The sequence below is a fragment of the Chinchilla lanigera genome, unplaced genomic scaffold (genome assembly GCF_000276665.1).
Source record: "Chinchilla lanigera isolate Chin_1 unplaced genomic scaffold, ChiLan1.0 scaffold00021, whole genome shotgun sequence".
Lineage (NCBI taxonomy): Eukaryota > Metazoa > Chordata > Mammalia > Rodentia > Chinchillidae > Chinchilla > Chinchilla lanigera.
In genome coordinates, this window is record NW_004955422.1 from 3252117 (window position 1) to 3269791 (window position 17675).

The following is a 17675-nucleotide window of genomic DNA, read 5'->3' on the forward strand; positions in this document are numbered from 1 at the left end:
CAGAAAGCGGGGAGCCACCGCTTGAGGAAGGGGCCGGGATCCCTGCTGCCGCCTTCGCACCTCCGGCCTGTGTCGCGCCGCTCTTTGGTGATTAACCTCGCCCCGGAGTTTGCGTTTCACGGTGCCTTCGTCGTTTCGCCAAACCGCTCGCTGCGAGCTGCCCGCGGGGCCGGGTTGGACGCGGTGCGGAGTCCCCGGTCGCGGCGCGGCTTGCGGGGGTCCTGGGCTCGGGGCTGCCGAGGCCTCGCTCTCCGCGGCCCCGAGGCTCCGGGCGCGGCGCAGCAGGTAAGGGCGTCGCAGGTGCCGGCCCCGGCGGGGACCGTGACCCCGGCCTGCCGAGCGCGTGGACACAGAGCTGCGGCCCCAGTGCGGGTCCGGAGAGGACCGCAGCAAACTGAGTCCCGGGCCGGCGCGCGCGCGGCCAGCATTCTCCAGCGCTTCTCTCTCCGAGATCTTTGGAAGCGGGCAGCCTCCTCGAAACAATGGTTTAGGACAAACCGGGCGGGAAGGCAGGAAATCTCGGAGCCCGGGGCGGCGGAGGGCCGTGGGAAGAGGGAAGAATGTAGGTCCTAGATCGGGCCCAAAGGGCACCAGAGGGAGCTGGCCCGGATGACCTCTAAGCCCCCTTGAACGCAAGCGGGACGCAGGCCTGGGCCCCCGGAGCACAGCAACCAGCACTGCGGGGAGACAGCCGCTCAAGGGCGGCCTGAGACCGGTGTAGTTCAAGCGCTAGGCCTCCTTTATCTTCGGAGTCGGCACCTGGGAAGCCCCAAGCTGGAAAGTAGGGATACCCAAAAGGAAAGGGGTGTCTTATACACTTTTCCCGGGCCTTGGCCTCTTCAGGCAGGGCCCTGGTGAGATGAGCCGCTCCTTGACAGGCTCCCGGTGGATGTGGAGAGGCTAGGCCTGGGGACAGAGATGGGACCGAGTAGGGGCCTTGGTGGCCACAGTCGCCTCAGGAAAACATGCCCTGATAACACTTCCTCATATTCGAACACCTTCACTTACACGTGCTGAGCACAGGCGCATAGGTGGGCAGGGACAGAGAAGCAATTTCCATCACCTACACATAGTCTTTCTTTAGGAGCCTGTGTGGTCAAACACCAACTACCACACTCAGGTGGCCTCAGACAAGCTGCACACTCCCAAGCCCACAGGGCAGGGCTGAGAGCAGACTTGGAAAAATCGGGGCAGCCTCTCCCCTCTTCCTCCACCTTTCCACCCCCAGCTGGAGTGAGACCGGGCACTCACCTCACAGCTGCACACAGGTGCTCCTGCCATGCGCAGGCCAAGGGGACCCCAGCACCTGCATTCCCACCCCCACCCTCTGGGACAGTGAAGTGGGAGTAGGTCCCTGAACGGAGGCCCGCAGAGGTTCACTGCACAAAGCCAGGGGACTCACGTGTGTTCTCTCCCACTGCACTGTTTTCAGATGTTAAAGGAATGATCTACTGAGGCCCCTGAGGAAACGAATAGAAGAGCCAAGTGGCTCCCAGGTTCTGGGTGAGAAGATGCCATCAGGTCTAGAGGGAGAAGAGGGCGGGTTGGTCCCATCTCTGTGCTCTGCTGGGCGCTGAAGGCCAGGCTGGCCCTTCCTAAACTTGCAGTGAACATCGAGGTTGGAAGAAAGGGCCAGCCACTGGACCCCAGCTGTCCAAACCCACAGCGTGACCCAGGTGCAGCTAGCCACTACGCTTCCAGTTCTTCCTGGAGATCAGGGGCCGTAATAGAGAAGCTTCACTGGGTAGTAAATGGCCCTGCTGAGAGCCTCCTCCCTCCACACTTCTGTGCCCTGGGTCTCTGTGCTGTTTGGAGCGCCCAGTTCAGCCACAGGGCGAGCCCTGCCCGGCTGGGACAAAGGCAGTCACTATCCGGACAGGCCCCCTCGCCCCGTGCCCTAAGGTGCAGGCACTGCTCTAGACAGCCGCCTTCAGCCTCCAGCACATTGCTCTGTTCTCCGTCTCCGCATCTGTGTTTCTCTGGCCAGATTTCTAATCCTTCTAGGAAAGGGATTAGACACACACAGGTCCAAGATGGGGAAACTGAGGCACTAAGAGCTAGGCTCTGCCCTTTAGAGAGGTAGCTAGGAAGAAAGCCTCTGGAATTGGCCTTCTACTTTGCAGGCAACCTGGGAAACCGAGGCACGCACTGACTACAGTGCTCTCCCAGGTTGGGTAGGTAGGTACTCAAAAGCAGGCCAGTGGGCTGAAAGGAGAAATTCTTGGATGTTACCAGCAGCTGGGGAAAAGGCCGCAGTGGCTTTGGTGCTAGGCCTGGCCTTGGCTGATCTCATCGCCCCGTAGGCAATAAAAAAAATCTTCGGGCTTGCACTCCGGGCCCCTGAGCAGCTCCAATGGGAATGGAGGCTCCGAGCCTCAGCTTCCGGACTGCGCCCTCAGTCCAGGCGCATCTCCCTCTGGAGGTGAGGACCAAGCAAGGGTGCATACCCGGGAGTTCTCTGCAGCTGGTTTTCTGCAACTTGCCCGAAGAACGGCAGAGAAATCCACCAGGGCTCTGGGCACCCCTAACCCTTCCTGGGCCTCCTTTTTCCCGTCAGTACTAAAAGAGCAGTGATCAAAGTGGCTCACAGTCGCCCCGGGTGCAAAGAAGCTCGCGTTTTGGAGGAGCCGTACCGCGGCCTCGCCCCATCCTGCCAGACTCCGTCGCGAGCTATATACCCTCCGAAGTCCCGGCCCGAGCTCAGGAGACACGCTAGGTCGGAGACCAGACGTTTCTCAGCCAGCGGCGCGGTGGAAAAGCCTCACCCCGCTGCAGGGGCTCAGCGTCTCGCCCCGCAAATCCTCAGCCAGACTACCGGGGCGCGGGCGGCTGCGGGGAGCGGCCTTGCGCCCTCCTCTTTCGCTTTCGCTTCGGCCCGCGCAGGTTTTCGTTGTGTGCGGATCCCTACCTCCACATCCGCCGCCGCGGAGAGTCGCGCTCTTCGCAAGGAGGCCATCGGAGACTCCGGCCAGGCTTGAGCCCCTGGAGCGCCGAGGGATCCCTCCAGTCCTGCTTTTTCCAATTAGATGCGAGGTTTAAATGCTAAGAGTATGCGTCCCCATCCCCACGCACCAGCAGTCCTCACACGCCAAAGGAATGAACTCCGACGGAGTCGTATTTGAATTTAATCCAAGAACCAGGATGTTTTGTATAAGAAACCTAAAAAAACAGGGACAAATGCGGACGGGGCAGAAGCAATAGGATACAGGAAAACTGGAGCGCGGGCACCGAAGTCTGGGGAAGGCAGCGACGCCCAGCTAGTTGTGAAGAAGGAAGATGCTTTTAATTTTTTACTTTGTTAATTTCTAGCCTGCTCAGACAGTACAACCCAAACGCACGCGTACTGAACTAGAAAGACGGGGACTTCGATTAGAAAGTAGAGTATTCTTTTGAATCAATCAACTCGGACAATATTTTATTATAATAAATGATTTAAATGGAAAGTTGGAAAGATTACTAGGGACACGCATAATACGGTAACTATCGTCTGGGTCGAGATAGGGACCTGGTACTTGTTGGATTTGTGCATGAAAAGTGTGGAAGGGAAAAAGTTGTGAACTGTTTTAAGAAAACTTCAGGAGTGATTTTGGACCACCGGGGACCGTCTTGTTCCTTGCAGTAGTGTTTCTGACCTTGTATTCAGGAACTTGTGCGCAGTCCTGGCTCTGATACCAGGTTACAACCCACTGCGTGGAGAACGTTGCCGGGGTGCCAGGCTATCGTGGAGCCATCGAAGCAGGGAAGCTGTAATTGCGCCACGCAGTTGAGGCTTCGGCAGGAAAACAAGTTAAAACATCGTGTATAAAAATCTCTCCGAAGTCTCCTGAGACCTTCGATCTCGAAGAGCAGCTTGGCTCATTTTTCCGGGGCTTTATCCTGACCTCAGCCTCTTTCTTCCCCAAGCTTTGCACACACCCAAATGGCTGGCAGGTTGAAATATGAAATGGAACTACGTCTGTGCATCTGAGGCTGCCCGAAATAAGGGGAAGGGGGCACCTGTGCGGCTGTCTGGGGTTGGGCTTCTGTGCCCACCTCTGGAACTCGGTGCTGGGAGGGGAGGCGACAGCCTGTGGGGAGCAAGCACACCTCGCGGAAGCTCTGGGGCAGGTCTCGGAGGGAGTCTGGAATCTGGTGTGCGCCTTGGGTAGGTAGAGGAGCAAGGGAGTGCATCTGAGTGAGGAAGGATAGAAAGGGTTCCCCGGACGGGAAGAATTCCAGGCACCGGGAGCTCCCACGCCTTCAGCCCCCAAACCCCTGTTCAGGAAGCTGAAGAGGCCAGGCCAGGCCAGGCCAGGGTTTTGGGTGGGGCGAAGAGAGCGCTTTCCTGCCTGTGGATACTGGCGCCACTGGGCCATGTGCGCCTGTCTCCAGGTCTTCCTACACAGGCTGTGGGCAAGGGAAGTCATCCGATTGGAAAGCCAGGGCGCCTGGGCCCTGCCTGTGTGATGCCGCGAACCCAGAGGGGAAGCCCGCAGTGCCCCCTTGCTCAGATGCAACCTGGCATTGCCTTCAGGGCTGCTAGGCAAATAAGAAGAGGTCCTTTTGCCAAACAAGGGCTGTAGGGGGCCGGAGGAGGGGCCTCACTCATACCAGCAAGCCCTTCCAGCCTCAGCGCCATTGATGTCCTCCATTTCTTTTCTGAGATCAGAGTGACTCTTAGCCTCAGAGACTCGGCAGCCAGAGGCGCAGCCTTGTGTACCTCTGTACTGTTGTGTGAATGGGTGGCCACCCCATCTCCCAGCGCCAAGGTGTGGAGTCGCTTGGGCGCTGCCTGGAAGCCAGTCTTCCCAGAAAGGCTACCAAATTCAGGAAGGTGTCGCGCCGGCTGGGTCACACCAGACTCGTCCTTTCTACCTCCTGCGAGTTCTGTCACTTTAGCAAGGACCTTCTTTTCCATCCCAACCCACACCTGCCAGCACTGAGGAGGAGACCCAAGGGCAGTGGCAAAGAAGCTGAGGCTGGGCTCAAAAGAGTCACACAAGGAGGGGGTCGGCTCAGAGGAGCAGAGAGCTTTGTGGGGTGGCAACTCCAGGCTGCATAGGCTTTAATTTCTGACTCAAGGCAGCTGGTAAGGTCACGTTAGTCCTACGGCATCCAGGGTGTGCTTTTGGAGACGGGTCCCTGCAAGATGCCAGCATAAGAGCACTGCTCTCGGCCAAGGTACCATCTTTCCTGGTGAACACACTCCATGCCTCAGGAACCTCACCACCCGTGGGGCCACGGGATTCTTAGAGCAGATTTTCTTAGAGAAGGTCTCCCCTGCTTCCTGGAGGACAGACCTGGTAACCCGGGTCAGAACGGAGCAGCTGCTTCTCTCCACGCTCCGAGGGCTGTGACCGGGAATGCTGAAGGTCAGCGTCCAGCGTGGCCCTGGGCTATGGCAGGGTGCAGAATCCAGTGCAATCCGGAGCTCCACCTGCTCTCTTCCCAGGTAGCCTTGGAGACGTCCTTTCTGCCTCTGGCTTGGAGTGTTAGCGCTGTGAGATCTCTGCGTTTGGATAATGTGCAAATCCCTTCTTTGGGTTTCTGTGCCGCCACCCGCCTGGCCTCCCGTCAGCCCCGTTCTCCTTTTTCCCACAGCCACAGACACTTTTGTCGGGGAGAAGTCGTGGTGGGATGGGTGGAAAGGGCTCCCCGACACAGGCCCGGGTCGCCAGCGGGTGGCAGCCCCAGGACAGTGGAGCTGGAGGGCTGCAGTTAGACACAGGTCCTCGGCTCAGGACTGGGGCGTAAACAGGAAGACGGGTGAATGGACCACAGTACTGTTGTGTCCACAGAGGACCAGGCTCAAGCTGAGGCTCCGGAATGCCTGGCTTTTACAGGGACCACTCTTGTCCCTTGTGCCCGCTTATCTCCCCAATATCTGCCTTTATATGGAGCGCCTCATGTGGTCTGGAACCTTTTAAGTGAAGAAGCCGCGCCTACCTCCTGTGCTAGAGCTGTGTCCTTCTCAGGATAAACAGTTGAGCTTCATGAATGTTCGCCGGCCAGAGGATGAAGAATTGGCTTTTTACAGCTTCCTTCTCAACGTAGTTAAGCGGCCCTGAAAGCATTTCCCAGCACCTTTGGCTGTGATGTAGTGGGTTGTGTAAACTGTGCACGTCCTTGTGTGTGTGTATGCACACATGTGTGCGCTCACCCCCTATTCACCACATCCACATCCTGCTGTCCCATTGTTTCAGGGTATGATAGCTCATTCTTTTTTTTTGTTTTTTTTTTCCGGTACCGGGAATCGAACTCACGACCTTGTGCTTGCCAGGCAAGCGCTGTGCCGCTGAGCTAAATCCCCAGCCCCTGATCACGCATTCTAATGTGTGCCCTTCTGCGGGACAAAATAAATCTGTCCCCCAGTGTATCTCAGTAGGTGAGCTACGTGCAGTGGGCGTGTGTGCAAGGTGAGCACCTGTGCCTGGCTCTGAAGGCCCCTGCAGACCCGCATGCAGTGTGGCCTCACCTCACAGTGACGCCCAGGGAGCCGGTGACTAAGCGCCTGAGTGTCTCAGCCTGTGGCCTTCTGGCCAGCGGTGGCAGTTCCCAGGGGAGGCTGAGTCATTGAAAGGCTGGCAGACTGTCCCCGTGGCTGGCCTCCAGGGAGTCTCTGTGTCCCCCCGGGGCCCACAGATGTGGTCCATCCTGCCACCTGCACTGCACGGAGGCCCGTCCCCGCCCCGGCTCTGGAAGGTGCCCGCTGTCCTCTGTGGCTCGCTGTGAAAGAGGAGCCGGCCTGAGCACCGTCTCTGCATGTTGCAGATCCCTTTAGCAGATGAGTAAACTGAGGTCCCAGGGAGCCCTGCAGCCAGGTCAGCTGCAGGCAGAGGGGTTGAGGGGAACCTTGGCCAGCTATCCCCTCTTTCCCGTGCCTCAGCCCCTCCAGTAAAGCACATGTTCTCACTCTCTATGCGTCCATGCACGCCCTTCCCGACTCCCCAGGGGTGAGGCAGACCTCAGCTTGCAGGAGTAGAGGGCCCACAGAAAGCACTGCCACTGTGAAGTCCCCAGTGGGCTTGTGGGGGACCCCCAACCCCGCTGGGTTTTCTTTCCTAAGCATGGGGTTACCTGAGGCTGAGGACTGGCTTTCTCTCACGTGACTGTCTGCTCAGCTGCACTGCAGGTCTTGGTGGCATCCGGGAACCCTGGCCCCTCTGCCCCAACACACACACAAAGGATCCCCGTGTCATCCCGCCCTGTTGAGAGGTGGCGGTCCTCTGCCGGTGGAATGTCCTGTTTCACAGACAGGGCACTCGGATGCCCAATGCTACTTCCTCGTGGCTAGCCGAGCTCCTCCTGTCACTGTGCCAAGCCTTGTGGGGGATTCTGAGAAGCTCTGGACGCAGCTCTGCCCGCAGTCCCAGAGGCAGAGACGCACGTCCCTTGCCTGGCACCAGTGCTGGGCGGGTCAGGAGGGGCGGCAGGAAAGGCTGACTGGCCCGGGTGGACAGCAGCAGGAGAACCCCAGGTTCTGTAGCTCGTTAGAAGCTGAGTGCCTCCCTGCCCTGGACTTCAGGGTAGGAGGACCCTCCCCGGGCAACGGGAGGCTCAGGAATCTGAAGACAACCCTCTCCTTTCCTCCCTGCAGACTTCCTTTGCAGATAAGAGAGCTGGGTGCAAGTCTTGGCTTTTCCTTGGAAACAGCCACAGGCCCTTGGCATAGCCGTTGCCTGCCCCTCCTCTGAGTAAAGGGAGCATAGTGTGGGTGAGAGTGTGGAGTAAAGGTGCGGCCACAGGAGGGCAGGTACAGCTCGATGCTGTGCTGTGCAGGCTTCTGCCCCAGCCTGTCACGTGCCCCCTTGGAAGGCACTGGGATGCTGCAAATGGTGGCGATGGTGCTGGAGGTTCCGATCACGTTTCATTCACTAAGTATTATTACTCCTGTGTGAAGTGCTGGGCGCAGAACCTAGGGCCTCATGCACGCTAGGCAAGTTCTCTACCACTGAGCTCCGTCCCCAGCTCCTGAGCAGGAGTTAGGGGGGGAATGAGCACTTTGGGTGTCCCTTGGGATGTACAAGCCCCCTTGATGTCCAGGGGTCCACCTGGCCCTGGTTTTGCACCCCCATCTGGCCACACGGGTGCATTCACATCTGATTCGCACACCCACACTGAGCTAGGACGACTCCAAGGAGACAGGGAAGACAGGCACGCACCTGACCCTGCTGCCCAGGTCCCTTTTGGGGGCCTCAGTCTCCCCACCCATGAAACCCCTGCATGGACTTGATGGATTCTGAGGCCCTGAGCTAATGAGATTGTCCAGGCCTGAGCTTTCAGAACCAGGAGAGGTGGATGGGTCCTTCAGGCCTGGGGTTCCCAGCTGTCTGGCAGTTCGTTCTACCCAGAGAGAGAGAAAGAGAGAGAGAGAGAGACAGAGAGAGACGGTGGGGCCAGCCTGCCAGAGGATCAGAGCCTGGCATCCCTGACTCTTTAGTTTTCCCATCTGTAGGATGGGTGACAATGGGGACAACGGGGACCAGAGTACATGGGGTGAAGCCTCTGCTGCTGCTAAACCACGCAATAGTCCAGGTTTCCTGAGCACTCCGCCTGTGCCTCTGGCAGCGTCCCGGGGGCCTCTTGTGTACTGTCCCACTGTGTCCCAAATAGCTCTTCCCACATGCCAGGGGGGCATGGGGGTACTGGTCAAGGTGGGCAGTGGCCCCTAGCAGGTTGGGGTTCTAGACCTGACTCTGCACTTGAGTCAGCTTCCTTCCCCGTGCTGGGGGAGAACAGCTGCCGGGCCTGGGATGAGCTGCAGGAACTTCTGGTCCAGGTGGGACGGAGCTGAGGGAGGTCATGGAGCCCAACCATGGGGACACAGCGCCTTCCCCTGGGAACTGAGAGCCTCAGGAGCTATTTCTGTTTGTTTTGTTTTGTTTTGTTTTTGGTCATCCTGGAGGCCTGAATTGAGGGCCTTCACAATGAGCTACATCCCCAGCCCTTTTTTGATTTTTTATTTTGAGACAGTGTCTCGATAAATTCCCCAGGCAGGACTCAAACTTGCAATCCTCTTGCCTCGGCCTCCCAGAGTGCTGGGATCACAGGCGTGAGCCACCACGTAGCTGAGGTTTGCTTTTGTTTCAAACTCTTTTCCCCAGAACTTGGAGTGGTGCCTGGTGTACACAGTAGGTGGTCAATAAATGTTTGTTGATGAATGAATGCATGAGTGAATGCGTGAATGAACGGATGGATGGATGCTATGGAGGGTGAGTGTTTCCAGAGCACTAATTTTTGCCATCTCTGCTTGCCTCGGAGACAGGATGACTTGTCGTTCTCTTGTACCCTGGGAGAACATGATCTCTCTCCCTGCAGATCCTATGGGCATGGAGCAGGGTCTTGCGCAGCCCTGTTCTGTGCAAGCCTCAGCCCTCAGACTCTAGCAGTTGGTAGCGCACTCACTTCTCCTGCTGCTTCCCTGCGTCCCAGAACTGTAGCTGGTCCTGACCTCACAGCCCAGCCCATGTGCCCCTGGGGTCCCAGCTGAGCCTGTCTGCTGAGGACGGGGCTGTTCTAGCACTGTCCCTTCCCTCCCTGCCCCAGTGCCTTTGTCTGTGGGCTCCTGAGCACCAGCCCCCTCCCCCAGTGTCAGGGCAGAGCTGTGCATGAGGACCACAGCCTCCTTCTGCACATCTGCTCCAGGGCTGCAAGCAGCAGGGGGACACAGGCCCAGGTCCCTGAACTGCCTTGGAACTCAGTGGCCCCTCCCTCCTGGGGCTGCTGTGAGGTGAGATGACCTGAGTCTGGGGTGGCGGCCACGGTGACAGACAGCCACCCTTGGGGTGGCGTACAAGGTGCAGTGGACAGTGAAATGGGCAGTGAAACTGTGCAGTGCTCCAGGCAAGGCCTCCCCTCCTGCCCAGCAGCTACTGCACGCTGCGCCCTCCCCAGGCAGTGCTGCATGCTGGGCAGTGACTGAGCTGATGCCTGTCCCAGGAACCAGCAGCCTCCTTGAATGAGCTCAGTGGGCTGGGAACCCCAGAGGTATCAATGGCCTGGGGCCTGCAGAGTACAGACTGAAATAGCCTTTGGACTCAGGAGGCAGCAGGGACCAACACCGTGGGGCAGAGGGGAGAAGACAGAGCAAGTGCGTGGAGCCTGGCACGTGACACGCACCGCACACTGTGGGATGGCACCTCGGGGTGGCATGAAGGAACATCAGGGCCCAGGCAAGGATGGATGCCCCTTCACCCAGGGAGGGCCAGGCTGTGGGGAAGCCATTGCTTGGGTGCTACTCAGGGTGGCCTGTTAAAACAAAGAGATGAGTTTTTATTGTGGTAAAATGTACACGACAGAAGATGAACCATTACACCATCGTTAGCGCTCCGCTTCCGCCCCGCTGAGCTCTTGCGCGAGTTTGGGCAATGCCCTCTATTTCCAGAACAGCTTCAGCACTGCAGGCAGCAGCCGTGCCTGATCAACAGCACTCCCCGCCCCCACCCAGCCCTGGGACCCTCTGCTCCACTTTCAGCCTCTGGATTTTCCCTCACCACCCGCCTCATTTAAGTGGAATCGCTCTGTGCCCAGGCATTTGTACCGAATGTCTTGTTGGCCCTTTGCGACTTCTCTGAAGAAGCGGCTGTTCCAGATCTTGAATCAAGTTGTTTGGGTTTTGCTTGTTTTTGTAAGGAGAGCAAGATTTATTCTATGTCTGTCTATCTATCTACCTATCTATCTATCCATTTATCTGTCTATGTATGTATTACCTATATCTATACTTTGCCTCACTGGGGATTGAATCCAGGGAGCTCTGAGCTATATCTCCACCCCCTGTTTTTTTTTTTTTGAGACACAGTCTTGTTAGGTTGCCCAGGCTGGCCCTGAACTTACAATTCTCCTGCCTCAGCCTCTTGAGTAGCTAGGATTACAGGTGTGCACGGCCAGTAGGTTGTTTTTCTGTGGTTGAGTTGCAAGTATCGTTCTTATATTCTGGATATTCAGATACGGGCTTTGTGAGCATTTTCTCTCCTCTTGTGGGTTGCCGTTCCCCTCTCTGGACGGTGCCCTTGGATGTACACACGTTTTGAATTTTGAGGAGCTACAGTTTATCAAGTTTTTCCATTGTGGCCTGTGTTTTTGATGTCCTATCTAAGAAATCATTGAAAACGCCAGAGTCCTGAGGACTCTTCCTAGGATTTCTCCTGAGATCTTTACAGTTTTAGCGACAGGTCTTTGACCCATTTTGAGTTAATTTGTGGGTGTGGCCTAAGATAAGGCTCCAACCTGCATCTCCTGCCCGAGGCTCTCCAGTCTCCCAGCGTGTGGAAAGGGCCACCCTCTCCCCATTGATTGGTCTGGAGACCCTCATTGAAGTCAGCTGACCACATACTTGAGCGTCTACTTCTGGGCTTTCTATTCTGTTGTGCTGGTCCGCCTGTCACTCGCATGGCCTTCTTACGTGACATTGGAATCACAGAAGGCGAAGCGGGGCTCGTCGTGACCCTGTCCATCTTCCTGCCTCTAGAACAACAACTGACTGGCCGCAGAGATTCATTTTAGGGACAGATTCATTTGCCATGAACCAGAGCTCCATAGTGTGAAGGGGATGAGGACAGGACCACTGGCCGGGGGTCTGGGGCCACACCTATGCTCTGGCTATTTCCCTGGCTGTTGGGGACCCCTGTGTCCCTTCAGCTAATCATCCTATAAGGACATAGCCTTTTGGGAAATTCTCACGTGCCCTTAGGGCCTGAACACTCACTTTCTGTGACCCCCAAACTGGGGCCAGCCCTCCCAGAACCTTTTGCTGGTGTTGGGAGGATCCCTGAGAGGGCAGCCTGCTGTCCACCCCCACAGGCGCCACGCTGACAGCTCTGGCCTTGTCCTGGACATTTCTGTGTGGTTCTCTCGAGAGGCACTTACAGCCTCTGGTCTCTGTCCTGGTCATCCCAGGGGTTCAGATCCCAGGGGCTGGATGGGTGTGTCACAGGGAGGGGGCCGCAGAGAAGCAGCTGTCACCTGCTGTCTCTTCCCAGAGTCCCCCAGCCCAGGTGGTTAAATAGGGACCTGCAGGAGCCTGGTCTCCCAGCCCGGTGCCCCAGGCAGAGCTTCTAGTGTTCTCAGAAACCGTAGGTCCGCTGTTTCAGGACAGTCTCCAGGCGGAGTAAATGTTCCATCGGTGTTAGGTGTTTCATTGAGAAGGTTTTGCTGGAACCCTGACGATGTGAGGCTGTGCAGGAGCCTTGACAGGCGGTTACCGTGACTCGGCTGAGTGATGCTGGGAAATGAATGTGAATGAATCTACACTGAACCTTACTGAATCTACACTGCGCGGCTGACGGTGTCTTTTCAAACATGAGTGAGCGATGGAAACAGGCAGGAGGCACTGAGGGGAGAATAAGGATCCCCCGGCCCCTCGCACCCTACACCCCACACCTCCAGATTGTACCTCGTCCCTTCCTCTCAGGACCCTCTGCTGTCCGTGTCCCTCAGACCCAAGGCTGCAGACCCCGAGCTCCCCAGGGTGGTGTTTGCTCTGCACCTCACAGGCTGGGCGTGGGCATCAGGCTCAGGGGAGGCTGATCTTAGGAGCCACAGCTTACAGAGAGGCTCAGTGGGACAGGGACCTCCCCGAGTGTCCCTCTGTGACCTGAACCCACGTCTGCTGACACCAGCGGGGCTGTTTCCCCTCCATACCCCTGCTCGTGGCGCTAATGCCTGCTGCCTGAGGCCTGCTGCCCCGTGCCCGCCAGGCCATGTGACCTGGGGTGTGAGGAGGTGGGGGAGCGAGGGCTGGGGCCCACCACAAATGACCACATCTCCTGCTCCGGAGCACAGCCCAGCCCGGTCCTCCTGTGGGTGAGCAAGGACGGGAGGCTGTGCGGAGCCCTTGCCCTCGGGAGGAGAGGCCAGAGCGGCCAGGGAGCCTGGCTTCGCACTGTTTCAGAGAGTCGTGGCCCCGGAAACGGAAACAGGGTGGGGGAAGAGATGAGCTCGTCTCCTGTCTGCTATGGATTAAGGTTTTCTTGGTAGAATACACACAATGCATTTTACTTGTTTGTTTGTTTGTCTTTTGTTGTTGTTGTGTTTTGCTTGTTTTTGGAGACAGGGTCTTGCTATGTAGCCTAGGCTGGCCTTGAACTTGTGATCCTCCTGCCTCTGTCTCCTGGGTGCTGGGATTATTACCACACTCAGCTCTTACAATGCTTTTATTTTATTTTATTTTATTTTATTTCATTTCATTTTATTGGACTAAATCAGACCAGACCAGAGTGGAATTGTATGTATTGTATTGTATTGTGTTGTGTTTTTGTGGTACTAGAGATTTAATTAGGGCCTACATTAAATCTCTACTAGAGATTTAATGAGCTACATCCCCAGCTCTTTTAAACATTTTAACTCAAGGTCTTCCTATAAACCCCAGGCTGGCTTTGAACTCATCATCCTCCTGCCTCAGCCACCTGAAATTACAAGCATGCACCCCTACTACATGGGTCAGCTCCCATAATGCATTTTAAAGCAGACATCACTTTTTTTTTAGTTTCAGTGTGCAGAAATCAATGAAAGGACCGTTTTCTACCAATAAATTATGAATGTAGAAATGTTGAATATGATTTGCATTACAGAGCATGGTAGTTGCTTTCATCACTGTCACAAAATACTGGAGACCACTCACCTAGAGAGAGGGAAAGGCCCTGTGTCGGCCACAGCCTTGGAGGCTTGGTGCCAGCTGTTGGCATCTTGGTTTTGGGCCTGTGGTGAGGCAGCCATCATGGCGGGAGCAGAAAAGCCACTTAGATCACCAGGGAGAGGGCGAAGACAGGAAGGGAGGGCCTGGGGTCCCACAGTCCCCTTCAAGGGGACCCGACCAATGCCTAAGACCTCCGGTAGGCCTTGTGTCCTGGAGATTTTGTCACACACCCCTGGAAGCGTCACCCTGAGGACCAGGCATTAGCACAGGCCTTGGGGACATCTGACACCCACTTCGCAGCATGCACTGTCCCAACAGTCTACACACTTGGAGCCTGCCCGCTGCGGCCCCCGCACTCCCCGGGAACTCTGGCCAAAACCTAGAGAGAAATATCTTTAGAAACCCTGAAGTGTTCACCATTTTATGCTTATACACGTGGGGTTTCTTTGAACGCAGACACGGAATGGCCTTTACCACCCTTAACGATCTCGGAAAACTAAGTAGCAGCCTTGCTATAAACTCAGCCATTCCTGTTTACTTCTTATCCAAGGGCAGCAAAGTCTTCCCGCTCTTCCGGTTTGTAAGTGACTCTTTGCCCGAGAAGGAACACGTTTAAGAAAGAGAACGCAGCATGTGGGTGAAAAAGCACACCCTTTCCAGGCTGGTGTGGAACTGCTGCAGACTGAGAAGTTCAGGCGCTTAAGATGAACTCAGGGTCACAGGTACTGAATGCCCCCCACGGCCCGGGGCGGGGACAGAGGAGCTGGGCAAGGTCCTTAGGCGAGGGCACTGTCTGGTGGTACGGGCCTCCAGGAACCCACTCCTGAAATGCTGCTGCCGTGTGGATGACAGAATAAATGCACATCCAACGCCGGACTTTGACGGTTCTTTCAAGTGCTCCCCTGTTGCAGTCTTTGTTACAGGCACGTGACGTGGGGCCTGCTTTGGAGGGGACCGCGGGAGCTCCTTGCGGGCAAGGCTTCTGGTTCATCAATGTCATCTGGGCAGCTGGGGCTGGGGAACCTTGAACTGAAGAACAGCACCTGGGCAAACACGGGAGGGGACATCTGCAGGCTGTGACTCTGCCCTCGCCCCTGCAGCTCTGGCCTGATGTGGCCCCGGGCAGACCTGCTCTGGGGTGTCCTGGGGGTGGTCTCTGTTGGCAGCAAACTCTGCTTCATTCACACCTCCCTACACTGTCGGGTGGACATTCTCAGCCTCACTTTCCAGATGGGGAAACTGAGGCACACAGAGGCTGAGGCACCTTCCCAAGGATGCCCTTGGTGACAGAGCCGTGGGGTGGCGCGGGAGCCACTTTAGCAACTCCTGTAGTGCCCCCCGCTGTTGACGAGGGGGGCTGCGTTTCTCCGGGCTTCCTGTTCCCTCCGCCTGGAACTTCGCCAGTGCACAGCGTACGCTCCAGAAATGCTGAGTGAACGAATGAATGAGTGGGTGGATGAGTGAATGAAGCAAATAACTGGACGAATCGGGGGCCAAACCCAGGCTCATTCAGAGACTCCTTTCTCAGTTCATTTCCCCTTGCGCCGGATTAAGCTCCCTGACTCAGTTGCCTCGAGCCTGAAAGCAATGTCACAGCGTCCCTGAGGAGGTGCAGGGGACCCTGGCTTGTTCCTCTTCCTGCAAAAGAAATTCAGGCTCAGAGGGACAAGGGGAGAGATGCTGGGAACATGGCCAGGGCCACAGTTTTATTTTGAGGGGGCAACAGCAGGCAGACGCAGGGCTGGGAGTGGGCAGACGTGGGTTTGAGTCATGGTCTTCACAATGTCCAGCCCTGGGTCTCTGGAATCTGCTGGGAGGCGGCCCAGGATGGACCCTGAGTCCTGGGGCCTCACTGTTGCCGTGATGGGACCATGGGGCGAGCTTTGTGCTTCTCGGGGAAGGACTCGGCTTCCCCTGGGGCCCAGTTCTCTGCCTGGAGAGCAGCCACACAAGCCAGGGGTCAGACCTTGGGTTTGGAGACCTGGCTGGGGCCCTGGAAGGTGGGGAGCTGGGGACTTCCTGTCTCCTTGTGGCCAGAGCCCCTGATGAGGGCTAAGACCCCACAACCCCTCTAGGCCTCACTGGGGACCCTGAGGTTGGGCCTGCATTCGTCCTCAGAGATAGAAGTTGCTCCCAGGCCTTCGCTGTGTGCAAGGACACAGTGACATGTGCCTGGGCTCCCTCCACAGGCAGCCGCCCCCAGAGGCCCGGGCTTGGGGCATTCGAACCCGTTTGGCTCCCGGTAGCGGTGTGGTTTTAAGAAGCTATTAATCCTCTCTGGACCTCAGAGTTTGCCCCTTTAAAACCGGGGTAACTCATGCTGACCCCTGGGCCCTGGGGAGCGTCCCGTGCAATCGCAGGTGGGTCGGCACCACACAGACACGTGGGATCCGATGCTGTCGTTATCGTCACAGCTGTTTGGAAAGACGCCGTCCCCGAGTCCAGGGCTTCTCACTGGTGACTTAAGGACCTGTCCTGCCTGGGGTTGGGCTGAGCGCTGCGTGGTTTGCAACACGCCTGGCCGGGGCCACCTCACCTTCCAGCCTCGGCTCCCGGCCTCCCCTGACCTCCAGCCGGAAGCCTGTGTCTGTGCTGCTCACGGGCCCCACCGTGTCCCTGTGGGGCCCGCGCCCTTGCTTGACGCTTCTGTGTCCCTCAGGAGACCACGGCTCTGAGGGGCGCTCCGAGAAGGCGCACAGCAAAGGAATGAAAAAGGAGACCAAGAAAGCCGAGTTCCAAGCCTGAAAAGCCAGGGTGCAGGGCCCAGGCCAGGCGGGGCGGGCAGCGGAGGGTTTGTCTCCCTGCCAGCGCTTCCCTTTGCCCCCCACTTCCTGGCCGCCGGGCTGTGAGCAGCTCTCCGCGGGGGGAGGCCCTGTGGGGGCACAGGGCTCTTCCTGGGGTCCCCTGTGTTTCCTTCCCAAACAAACCTTTCCATCTTGATGTCATTTCAGACTTAGAGAAAAGGTGTGAGTGCCGCGTCGTGACCCCCAGATCTTCACACCAGCTCTCCTCAGACAAGCACGGGCCATACTTGCGATGGGCCGCAGTCGCTCCGGTTTCCTTTCTCCTTTCACTTCCTTCCTTCCCCTTCCTTGTCTTCCTTTCTTCCCTTTTTCTTTTTCTTTTCCTTTCTTGTTTCCCTACCTTCCTTTCTTTTTTTGTTTCTTTTCTTCCTCCCTCTCACCTCTTTCTTTTTCTCTTTTCTTTCTCTTTCTTTCTTTCTTTTTCTTTCTTTCTTTGTTTCTGTTTCTCTCTCTTCCTCCTCCTCCCCCAGCCCCTCCTCTACCTCCTCTTCTACCACTATTTCTTCTTCCTCTTCCTCTTCCTCTTCATCTTCCCCTCCTCCTCACTCTCCCCCTCCCGAGCTGGGGGCCAGCCTCGGCCTCTCTCTCACTCCCTGTCCTGCAGGCCGACCTCTCTCCCTGCTCCATACCTCAGCTGAAAGTGCGACTCTATACAGTGACCCGCTGTTTCTTCCTGAACTGCTGAGGCATGAGCTGTGGCCAGGGGCCCCTTTGCCCCTCAGTACCCCAGAGTGTGGCTTCTCCACAGACCCCACGTCCATACTTGAGGTCTCTGATGGTCAGTGATGTTGGTCTCACACCAGGGCAGCTTTGACAGGGCCCCCATGAGGCTGGGGAGCAGTGGAGCCCGTCCAAGATCTCCTGCACCTCCCAACCTGCTTCCCTTCCTCTTGCTTGGTCTCAGGGCCCAGCTGAAGTGCTCCAAGCCCAGGGTTCAAATCTCCACGCTGTCTCTCACCCATTATTTGCCCTTAGGCAAGTCATTTACCCTGAACAGCCTTGGTTCCTGGGGCTGTAGGATGGGAGAGGTTTACCTAGTGGCCGTGAAGAGGCCAGGAGGGTGGCCCAGTGGATTTCCTGGCACCCTTTCCTGGCACCAGCAGAATGCCAAGGATGGTTCCGGTCCCTGGGAGAGTGCTGGGTTCATTTTTCTTGCCCGAGGGCTCTGGGAAGCCCACTCCACCCTCCGACCGTGGGAAGAACCCAGAAACCTCCCTCTGAAGCTGGGCCTGGAAGAGGCTACTGCCACAGCCTCCTCC